A 12,472-nucleotide genomic window follows, 5' to 3' on the forward strand; every position below is an offset into this window, starting at 1 on the left:
CTGTGAGACAATAAGTTTCTGTTGTTTTATGGATGAACTTGAAGGATATTATGCTAAGACAAATAAGTCAGGCATACAAATACAAATACTGCATGATCTTACTTATATGTAAGATCTAAAAAAGTCAGACTCTTAGAAGTAGAAAATAGAACTGTGGTTACCAGAGGCTGTGGGATGGAAGGGGATGGGAAGATGTTGTTCAAAGAATACAAAGATTCAGTTAGGAGGAATAAATTTTAAAGATCTATTACACATCATGGTGCCCATAATATTCCTCAAGGATCTAGAACCAGAAACACCATTTGACCGTTTGACCCAGCAATCCCATTACTGGGGATATACCCAAAGGATTATAAATCATTCCACTATAAAGACACATGCACATGTATGTTTATTGCAGCACTGTTCACAATAGCAAAGACTTGGAACCAACCCAAATGCCCATCAGTGACAGACTGGATAAAGAAAATGTGGCACATATACAACATGGAATACTACACAGCCATAAAAAAGGATGAGTTCCATTCTAAGCAAACTATCACAAGGATAGAAAACCAAACACTGCATGTTCTCAACTCATAGGTGGGAGTTGAACAATGAGAACACATGGACACAGGGAGGAGAACTTCACACACCCGGGCCGGTTGTGGGGTGGGGGGCTGGAGGAGGGAGAGCATTAGGAGAAATACCTAATGTAAATGACGAGTTGATGGGTGCAACAAACCAACACGGCACATATATACCTATGTAACAAAACTGCACGTTGTGCACATGTACCCTAGAACTTAAAGTATAATAATTTTTTTAAAAAAAGGATGAGTTCATGTTCTTTACAGGGACGTGGATAAAGCTGGAAGCCATCATTCTCAGTAAACTAACACAGGAACAGAAAATCAAACACTGCATGTTCTCACTCATAAGTGGGAGTTGAACAATGAGAACACATGGACACAGGGAGGGGAACATCACACACCAGGACCTGTTGGGGGTGGAGGACAAGGGAAGGGATAGCATTAGGAGAAATACCTAATGTAGATGACGGGTTGACGGGTGCAGCAAACCACCATGGCACGTGTATACCTATGTAACAAACCTGCACGTTCTGCACATGTATCCCAGAACTTAAAGTATAATTTTTAAAAAGTTTAAAAAAAACTAATGTATTATAAATTTTAAAATTGCTAAAAAAGTAGATTTTAAATGTTTCCACCACAAAAAAAAAAAAAATGATAAGTATGTGGAGTGACGGATGTTAGTCAGGTGTAGTGATACACAATGTAAACACATATCAAAATATCACATTGTGCCCCATAAATATATGCAATTATTACCTATCATTTAAAAATAAATAGATTATTTCTGTTGTTTAAGCCACTCAGTTTGTTATGCCAGTGCTAGCAAATAAATAGTTTCCTAGCTAGGAAGTCTTACTACCAGTGGCTAGATCCTCAGCACCCCTCTCCCAACCTTCCAGATTGCCTGGGAGTGCTTTCAGGAGACTCCTTAAGATGAACCTCAGGGATGCAGATGCCTTGCCTTCTGCACTGCAGCCTCTAAATTGTTTGTTACTTTCTTGCTTATGCACAGCAAGGGGACATAGTTACCCATTGGCAAGTGCTTCTGGCCTCCGGACTTCAGGGACCTAGACGTTCAAAGCCTGCTGGAATAAAAGAACTTCCTAGGTTCAGAACATAACCTAACACCAGCATTCAGGGAAACAACACAAAGACTTGTCCATGATGGTTACAGCCACCCAAAAAAGCCATCTTCATATATGTGTAGTTTCTTTTTTTTTTTTTTTTTTTTTTGAGACGGAGTCTCGCTCTGTCACCCAGGCTGGAGTGCAGTGGCACAATCTCGGCTCACTGCAAGCTCTGCCTCCCGGGTTCACGCCATTCTCCTGCCTCAGCCTCTCCGAGTAGCTGGGACTACAGGCGCCCGCCACCACGCCCGGCTAATTTTTTTTTTTTGTATTTTTAGTAGAGACGGGGTTTCACCGTGGTCTCGATTTCCTGACCTCGTGATCCGCCCGCCTCGGCCTCCCAAAGTGCTGGGATTACAAGCGTGAGCCACCGCGCCTGGCCTATGTGTAGTTTCAATAGTTTCCATTGGTCTTCTGGTGACAGTGTATTCACCCAAACACTAGCACAATAGGTGTACCATCCATCTCCATGGAAGAGTGGGACATAGCCGCTGATGGATTCTTTGTGAGGCCAATCCAAGACCCCCATATGCTATTACTACATGATCTGAATGCCAAGGAAGCAATCAGTCCAACCTTTCCCCAGAGCCAGCTGCTTCCTTACTAATGTACTCTCCACTATAATTTCAGGGAAGGACCTAAAAAACATACTTCTTGGCTTGGTAGTTATCTTAGAGGCACTTGTATCCTAGATGTCCCAGAGACATTGATCATAGGTCATGTCCTTCCTGTCCTCCCTGAGAGACAATGTAGTTTGGTGAAAAAGGCATGACAAAGATGTGTGACCTTGAGACTGTCAGCCTCATCATCCAAAAAATGAGGGGCAAATGTACTAGAAAATCTCTAGATCCTTTCTCTGATAGTTATATTCCTGACACTTTGAGGGGTTCCTCTTTCCTAAATGCTCCAGGTTTTGCAGGCTTGGAGTGATTCCCAAAGTGATCCTTTATCAGCGCTATCTGGCTTCATCAACAGTTTTCTCCAAGGTGAATGCTCAGATAGCCCCCTCTAAGTCTCTTTTACAAGTAAAGAGAATGAACACTCCACACTCCATATGAAACCCTAGCACATCAGTGGTTTAAGTGGATTTCTTTCACTACCAGAAAGCTCTGTTACGTAATGTAACTATTAGGCTGGGCTGAACTTCATCTGATGATAAATGATAGGTCACATAAAGTTCATGCCCAATAACAGAACTAGCATATCAGTATTACCCGTAGCACACACATATGAAAGATGGAAGAGCCATCAATAATCATGTTTGGTCCTTGTAATTATTATCAGCTTAGTAATAGTTATTGCCATCCTCACTCTTGATGCTGAAAGAGAGGCTTTCTGCTAAAGAGCAACTAATAACAATGAAGGGTCAAATGTACACAACAAATAATACTCCTCGACTAGACACATAATACAGCTTCTAATGAGCTAATAAATGCTTTGGGGTGTGTGTGTGTGCATGTGTACTCATCTGTGTGTGTGTGCTTAACCCAAGAAAATTAAACTTGCTAGGTGGCATGGGAGTTGCCAACGAATACATTTTCTTTTCTTTCTACTAAATCATAGACCTACCATAAGCTTTCTTTGAAACGCTGCAATGTAGCAGGGACTAGCAAAAGAATTCCCCTTCTGGCTGCACTTTGAATCTTCTTAAAACCTAATTCAAAGTATTGTCATTCTTTTGTAGACACAAGTCTATAAACTCATTCTCCAGATAGAAGTTTTGAAACAAAACATGGGGACTTCTGAGACATAAAGGGCTCCTTAGTAATTAAGATAAAATAAGGATTCCCACACCGGCTCTCTATTACAGATCTGTGAAATAGCTCAATACTTCACTTCACTGGGTTAAAGCCCATTCGGGCCATCAAGTTGAAAACTGCTGTATTATTATTCTTTGATGTCTACAGCTTAGTAGCACAAAGCTGGTCTCTGAGCACTTACTCTCTATAAAGAAACTCCAAATGTTTGGCCTTTGGGCTGTAAATATTGTGTCACCATTGATTTTTAACATATAAAGTGTATTTTCCTGAATGTCAAGTATTTTCAAAGTGCAGGCCCTCCCAAGAGTACAAAGTAGAAGGAATTAAAGGTGGCTTAAAAGCTAGAGCTACAAGCAAGCAGGGAAGAAAGGCAAGGCACGAAGAAACGAAAGGGAGGAGTAAGTGTACACAATATTCCAAGTATTGTGGTCTCTTTCATGCTTTAGTTTAAAATGTTACATGAAAATTTATCTCATTGTCACTAAAGACATTTTAGCACCAATAATAATCAGTTCTATTTTTCTTATCTTACAATACCAACTGTGTTCTAAAACCCTACATACAGCACTACAGTGAAATCTCTATAAGGGTGTTATCTCATTCGTCTCTTTATCTCTTTATTACTTGTTATAGTAAATGAATCCAGAAAAGATTTGTTAAAAGAATAAATTCTACCAAAATTTCTACTTCCCAAATTCTATTTCAAAGCAACTGCTGCCAAATGCCCTGTTAGAACTTTTGTTCAAATTAGAAAATAAAGCTACTAGAAAATAATTCTGAGACGTTTATGCATAAAAAGTTTGTCAAATTTCACCTTGATTTCTTGGCACAGAGTCAGATTCAAAGCAAATCAAGTGACATTTTCTTGTTTTTTTATAAGTTGGAAAAAATGTCCTGAGCTGTGTCCCAGACCCTCAGGGGATCACCTTGCTCTTTCTTCATCAGCCTCCTGTGTCAAGTCACAATCGGACCATCAAGGAGTTTTGACCTCCTAGATGCAAGCTGAGATGTCTCTGGGGATTCCGATGAGCTGGGGGAGCTATTCTCTTTCCCTCAGTCAATCAGTCCTCACCACACAGATGTGACTGAAGTTACGAAAGACCTCTTTATGCAAAGCATTTCTGACCTGCATTTGCCTGTGTATAAAGCTTAAACAGTAAAGCTTTTTATCACCTATATATTTTTATAAAGAAGTATAAACAGCACCAGACCAACCTCCAAATCCTTCATTGCTTTATAAAACTTGAAATTATATATATATATATATATATATATATATATATATATATATATATAATGAAAATACTCAATTTAAAAAGAGTTTAAAATGCAGACTTCTAGCTTGGGAGCCCCAAAAAATAAAATTGCAAAACTACAGCATTGCTGGAACAGACTGGAAGGACGTCTAAAGGAATAGAGTTAATAAGCAAACATGTCAACCCACTTATATAAATGGTGAAGAGTAAATGCTAAAACCGTTCCCACCAACTTCATTCAAATTGTTAATCTCTTTTTGTATAAAGTTCTGCTTGCTTGAGAGTTCTATGGTGACCATTTGTAATTTTTCCAATCCTTTTATCCCCCTCTGATGTTCATTCTCTGTCTCCTGTGATTGCTGCTGACCATCAATAATTAACTGGGAAAATGCCCTGATATCTATACTTCAGCAGTTTGTCTAGCAATAAATATTCACATTCCTTAATACCACATCCATGCATGGTCTTTAAAGATGTTTTTCAGACTGCTAATAAGAAACAGGTTGACTATTTTTAATTCCATATAAAATGCAAAGGAATGTATTCTAACTCAGCTCAATGTAAACCAGCCAGTATTAATTCAGCTCCCCTTATATTCTCAGCTAAATGCCAAGGGGTCACCAAGGAAAAGCAAAGGAAATTAGCCTTTGCCAAAAAACCGCAACACCTCAGGCCCATCTTATCATGAAGTAACCGCACAACCTTTGGCCCCTCATTTCTCTGGCCTTTAGCTTCTTTAAATTAAAATAGCTAGCCTGGCTGGACTTTAAGGTCTCTTTGGTATTTCAGATAATTCCTGTGTATCTGAGCCTTTAAAGATGGTGTATGTGTTTTTAATCATACTCGTAAGGAAGTGTGTAAGTGAATGAGGTGAGGACCAGAGGAAATGAAGAATAAAACTGAGGGATAATATGATAAGCAATATATATTTGTTCATTGTCTGACAGCAAGAGAGAAATCTGAAGTGAAACAATGAACAAATATATATTACACGTGGTTATGGGACTATGAATATATTTGTAAGAAAGGAGAGATGTTTACTTTTATAGCTATTTTATTCAGAAAAATGACTATTTGCATACACACCAAATAGTCTGAAATGCTAATAGGTTTAATCCAAAATTATGTTAAAATAGTAATGCACACACCATTCTTTGAGAAATTTATGGACATTTTACATTCTTACTCTTAGTTGCAGTAATAAAGCTTTTTCTCTCCAAAGGGGCATAAAACAAAGTTAAAAACCAAAATTCTATTTGATGTATATATTTAAAAAGATAGATAACATCGTAGATATGACATGGCAATGTTAACTATGAAAATAATTACAGGCTGAGGTTAGCAATTAAGTCATTATGAAGTGACATCATATTGATGTAATTTTATTTCATCATTATTCTTTTAATGCAGTAATCACTAAAAATATACACATACTCCAGGCTGGGCATCTTCAAATTCAACTCTTTTTCAGGAATTTGGAGCTTTTCAGATCAACAGTTTCCACAAACAGTATATTGCCTTTTTCTCTTCACTTTCTTGGTGACATTTGATTACCTGATAATAATATATTCAATACAAAGTTTAGGAGGAAGATGCTTCCCTCACTTGATAACATTGTATAGAATAGTTTAAACACACATGGTTTGCCTATAACCAACCTAATTTCATGGTAAATATTAAAAGCTAATATTCATTTATTTATTCCTTGATCCCCAACTTCGTGCCAGGCTTTGTTCTAGTAGTTATGTCTCCATCACTAACTGAAACAGAAAAAATTTCTTTGCCTTCTAGCAACTGATGGTCCAGTGCTAGGAAGGCAGATAATAAACATAATAAACATAAAAATTGACAAGTGCTATTTAAAAAGTGGCAGTACATATGATGGACTATTTTTTCCTTATACAGAGGTGCAGTCTTATGAATAATGCATCTTGCCTCCACAAAATATTCAGATACTGATATAATTAGACTCATTTCTAAGGTCCTCCTATAGTTCATGCATCAAACACAGGCCCTTCAGGCAGCTGTGTTTGGGTCTATAAGCATGGGATGTTAAAGAAATGAGCACAGTCATGCTAACACTGCCCTCACTGCCTTACAGATGTAGGATGACAGTGATTGCCCAAGGCGTTCTAATTACGCAGTATTTAGTAGGCTGGATCTAGCACACACCTGCCAGAAACTTAAGAGGAGAGAGGCTGCACCAGGATTTTTATCTTACACAGGAACCCAGCTGGAAGCCAAGTTCTAAAGAGGCTGGTGGCTGCATAAAAACCACATGCCTTCAGAGTTTGGTTGGAGGTCCCTGGAATTCTCTTAAAGATGTGACTCATCAGTCAGCGTCTCATTCCACAAAGATCAGTCACAGGCCTTGAAGATGTGCATGTGCTTCTGCCACAACTTGGAGTTAGAAACATGATTTATAAAATCCAATGACTACACATCTCACCAAGACATATATCTGAATAGTTTTCCAAATGAGGCATAAGGAATGTTTACAAAATAGATAACATTTGATTGACTGTTATACACCACCATCAAAATATGCAAATAAATGGTTTTGAAATTAAATAACATGTATATGTTTAAATGGCTCCCCAGTTTAAAACTGAACACATTAAATGATATTAAAGTAAAAATGCACATTTCATAATGACTTGGAGAAATTCACTATTTAAAATTTATAAATATTTTTCTAAGACAAAAATTTTAAAATCAACCTGTCTGCTACTGTTGCTTCTATTTTTGCAGATCAAGTTCTCTATCTACTACACTTTAGTTTTAGTATGGCACTATTTTAAACTCTGTCATATAAAAAATTCCAGAAAACAAAAAAAAATCCATAAAATGACTTCCAGACTGTCAGAAGCAAACTTAGAAAAAAAGTCATCCATCTGCTTATTGAATACACCTGCTTGTTAATTTGATAATAGGACATACAATTAACCACTAGCTTCTATACCATTTTGTAGGTGAAAATCAGAAATCTCATTTTGCCCATGATCAAGTTACGAAGCAGAGACATGGAAGCTAAAATTAATTTTTGTCCCTGCAACTTACAGAATGCAAATTCCCAAATGGCTCCTACTGGAAAGTTTCTGTATTCATTGAATTTCTACCCATTTGTCTGTATAGACCTTGTTTGTCATCATATTATCTGTAAAATATTACTATGAAAATATTTCAAATTATAAAGTTAGAGACCAGAGAGGATCTGAAATGTAATCGAGCCCATGCCTCTACCTTACAACAATGCCTCGCCTCAAACACCCCAGACATGTTTATATCTGTCCCATTTTAAAGACATTGACTGGGCTGGGCGCAGTTATTCATACCTGTAATCCCAGCCCTTTGAGAGGCCAAGGCAGGAGGATCACTTCAGCCCAGGTGTTCAAGACCAGCCTGGCAAAATAGTAAGACCTCATCTCTACAGAAATATTTAAAAATTAGGCAAGTGTGGTGGCATGCGCCTGTAGTCCCAGGTATGCTGGAGGATTACTTGAGCCTGGGAGGTTGAGGCTGCAATGAGTCATGACTGCACCACTGAACTCAAGCTTGGGTGACAGAGGGAGACCCTGTCTCAAAAACAAACAAAGAAAAAGCCATTGAATGAAAGGGACTCTAAAACTTCCCTCTCTGGAAAACTCAATTCAGCATTTGTAAGTGTCAGGATCTGGAAAGTACACATTATACTGAACTCAAATTCATGTTGCTGTAGTTCTCAGTTTCCTCTGTCTGTTCTTCCCATGGATAGAGAATGGTGGCTATAGTTGCAGGTTTATCATCTCTCCCACATAAATCCTATCAGACCACAGCCAGGACCCTTGCTTCATTGCTAGTGCAAATGTTTTAGCTCTATTTTCTAGTCCTAAAGTCCTTGTATGCTGTAAACCACTCTAAATTCAGAGTAGTCATATTTTTATTCCTTAAAGCTTGCTTCATCTAGAAATCCAGAATTCCTACCTCTCACTCCCTACATATTAATAATAGACTGTGTGTGCAATTTAGCTCCGAAGCAGAAACTTCCCAGTGGAAATGGATTCCCTGTGGTCAATTTCTGGATTGTTCTGCACTGGAGCCATAGAACCATCTCTGGAACCATGGACAGTGCCCTAGACTAAATATCCTCATTAAAGGGAAGGTCAATTCTCATCTTTTAGTCAGAGAATGTACCAGTTTCAGATTTTAGTGTGAGCATTTCTAAGAAAGCTTGTTAAGACTGCAGATTCACTTTGCTGTGGTATTCCCCCTGACCCCGAAATTCTGACATGGAATATCTGAGCCAGAACCCAGAATCTGAATTTTTAAAAAGCCTCTTCACAGCATGACCTACTCTATCCACAGTGATTCTGAGGCATATTCTCTGTGAATTACATTTGAAAGAGTGTTTCCTCTATCTGCCTTTGTCCTTTTATTTTTAATTTCTTTTGGGGGGGAAAGGAAAGTTATGAATCCATATTGAACCGACCAGAAGCAAGATTTGACCTGAATTCAGAGCGTACAGAGAAGAAACCCTCCATGGATAAACTGGGGGAAGGGAAAAGCTTACTGAAACCTTCTCAGCACAGCCTTTTCACTTTATTTGCATTTATTTGTACATTCACTCATTCCTTCACTCTTATATTCAGATTCAACCAACAGTTTTTTGAGTTTCAGAGTCTCAGAGCCTCAGAGCCTCAGGATGGAGATGAGTTCTGACTCATCCTGTGTAAGAGCTCTTGATAATAAATGGGTAAAATAAATAAACGTTTATTCCTAAATGAATATAATTTATAATACATTATATTAAATATAATGTAATTTATAATAAATTATATTAAATATAAGGTAATTTATAGTAAATCATATTAAATATAATTTAATAATTTATAAAACATTTAAATTACATTTAGGAATAGATTATATTTAATGTGAATAAATTATATTTAATGTAAATTGTTTTAGCTATATTTATTTCTAAATATTTCTATACAGGAATTCAAATGAGTTATAAATCATTGTGGGCTGGATGGTGTAAAAAAGCTTTTAAAAATTGTTTAGTCATTCTATAAATATGTATTGAACACCTACCATGTGAACAAATTAATGAAAAATTGCTGTTGGATACTTCATCTCAGAAGGCAATGGTTAAAAGATAAAATATATACTAAGCCATTCTACTCATTCACTTATGAAACATTTACTGAGTGTTTACTACATGCCAAATAATCAAGTAAATGGTAACAATGTAAAGATGAATTCCCTCAACCACAAACCACTGGGCCTTTGCACAGGATGTTTCATTTCCCTGTATATTTTTTTCCTTCCTTTTCCTTGTTAACTTCCCCAGAAGACTTCTGTGATTAGTCTATTAATAATTTTCTCTAGCACACTCTCTCTCTGCTCTTTAGCACCAATGTAACTTTCTATTACAGAACTTAAACAGAGCTAATATTATCTTTGCCTGTATGATCATCTGATTTCTGTCTGCTTTCACCAGACCATAATCATCATGAGTGTGGGGACCATGACCATTATTTTACAAATCTTCAGTTTCTGGCTCAATACAGGATGTGAAGTTAATGCTCAATAAATCTGTAATGGTAGAGTTAATGAATGAAAATAGTCTGAAGGTTTATTTCCAAAGATATAGATCAACAACATATTCACTTTCCCGAGTTACCCAATGAAATATACACATATTGCCAGAAGTACCCTCACAATTGATATAGAAAACAATAGTCCACTTCCCTTCTGAATGAAATGTTCTAAATTTAGTTTCTCTTATATTTTGCCTAATTTCAGAGATACATCCCTTATATAAGCAAGTCACTGAACCACACCTTCCAACATGAATACTGTGTATCTGATGAGTCTTAACTCAAGGTGAAAGAGTACTAGAAAGTGCCCAGAAAGCCCAGTCTACCCCAAGATCTTACTCAAGTGAACGACCTCCAGTTTGCCATTCTGCACAAATTACAGAATATGGATACTGGATTTGCAATTGGAAAAGGTCAGTCTTCAGAGGAGCCCCAGAACCCATGGAGAAAGAAAGCCTACTCTTCTAGTAGCTAGGATCGCTACCTGGGGAGCAAGAGTTCATGCAAATGAGCTCTCAGCCAGGCATGCTTCTGTTCTGGTGTGTGTATCAGCCATCTGAAGCCTTTTCAATCTTTTGGGCTAAAGCAATTTTTCTAGCCTGGTGCACAACTATGAGTCTCACCTTTTACCTGCATCAACATGATCTATGTAAAACTTTGATTGAAAAGAAAGAACTAGAGTGGTTGAAGACTTTTCCTTTTAGATTTTGAGGATCATATTTAACACAAACTGAAATCTCGATGCTCTCTATTAAGTCAAGTGTATGGTATAAAGGACATATTCTTATTATGTGTTGAATTTGGAGGCCCAACAAGTAAAAATAATGCATAATTACATGATATAATGTAGCATTTATCTTTGCTTTTTAAAAAACCTAAATACTTTCTAGAGATTGCCTGTTATTTACCTGCACATCCATTATTACCTGTCCAGATGTTTTAGCATTCTTTAGTACACAGCAGGCTTGCTAAGTCAGGTAGCTTTCAAAGATATGGAGACTTAGAAGGGTGAGGGGTGGATAACAAGGAATTAATGGGTACGATGTACATTATTTGGGTGACGAATTCCCTAAAAGCCCTGACTTGACCACTACACTATTTATGCATGTAACAAAATTGCACATGTACCCCATAAATGTGTACCTAAAAAAGACATACCAAGAATCATACGATGAATTAAAATCTTATGTAAAATGCAGTACATAATTGCCTTCAATGATAAATGCCTCCTTATAAGGTGATATAGAAGTTAGGATCCTTTCAGAAATTCCAACTACAACTGGCTTTTAAAAGCTAGAAATATATTATCTCACGTAACACAGCCTTAGGTATGACAACCTCACACCTAAGACCTTCCACAGTCAGGGCTGCAGCTCCATCGTTTGGCATTTCTCTTGGTCCTATGCCTTCAGTATATGTCAGCTTTGTTTTCAAGCTGGCTTTCTTCTTGGTTGCAGGAGGGCTGCCAGCAGCAGCTGGGACCCAACCTTCCTCATTCATGTCCAGCTGAACGGGAAAGACTGTCTTTCCCCAGTGTGGAATGAAAGCCTTTCATTTCATTTGATTGGTCCAACTTGGTCACATGCCCACCACAGCTGAACCAATGGCAGTTGGAGTCCCTTCAAGCTAAAGATGAATTCAGCTTCCCCTGGGTTCCACGGGCTGTCAGGGGAGAAACAGATGCCTGAACAGCCCTGGAATTCTGGTTGGAGAGAGGAAGAGAGAGGAGCAGCCACTGGGCAGGCAATCAGCAGTATTAGTTGAAGATGGCTAAAAGTAGTCTAGCTCTAAGTCTTGAAGCAAAAAAACTGCCCAAAGAAGAATTTTTAAAAATGCAAATTTGATTGTGTCTGTAATACTCAACAATTACATAGTTTGGAATATTTAATCACTAAAACCAATCATTTATTCATCATTTCTGTTAGTTGTATAATTGTTTACTTCCATTTTCAATAGTCCTTTCTCTTCATTAGATTTTGAACCTCTTTTTATGTCTTCTGTTTCATCACAGAGCCCCCATGGCATCTACTCCATGACTTTACATCCAGCAGGGACCAAACCATATGACGGACTGCTAAATTCCAGCCAACTGGCTGCCTTACTGCTTGGCCTTTTGGCTAAGAGCAAGCACAGCATCAGCTTAGTCAGTGTGACGTCTTCCATCCAGGGAGCCTT

The 12,472-nt window shown here is 37.7% G+C and overlaps 1 long non-coding RNA gene across 1 annotated transcript in view; it reads left to right on the forward strand.

Moving 5' to 3' along the window:
- The window catches only part of LOC134732544 (uncharacterized), a 63,930-nt gene that overhangs the window by 844 nt on the left and 50,614 nt on the right, over positions 1 to 12,472 (forward strand). The window lies entirely within an intron of this gene.

This window comes from Symphalangus syndactylus, chromosome 15 (genome assembly GCF_028878055.3).
Source record: "Symphalangus syndactylus isolate Jambi chromosome 15, NHGRI_mSymSyn1-v2.1_pri, whole genome shotgun sequence".
Classification (NCBI taxonomy): Eukaryota; Metazoa; Chordata; class Mammalia; order Primates; family Hylobatidae; genus Symphalangus; species Symphalangus syndactylus.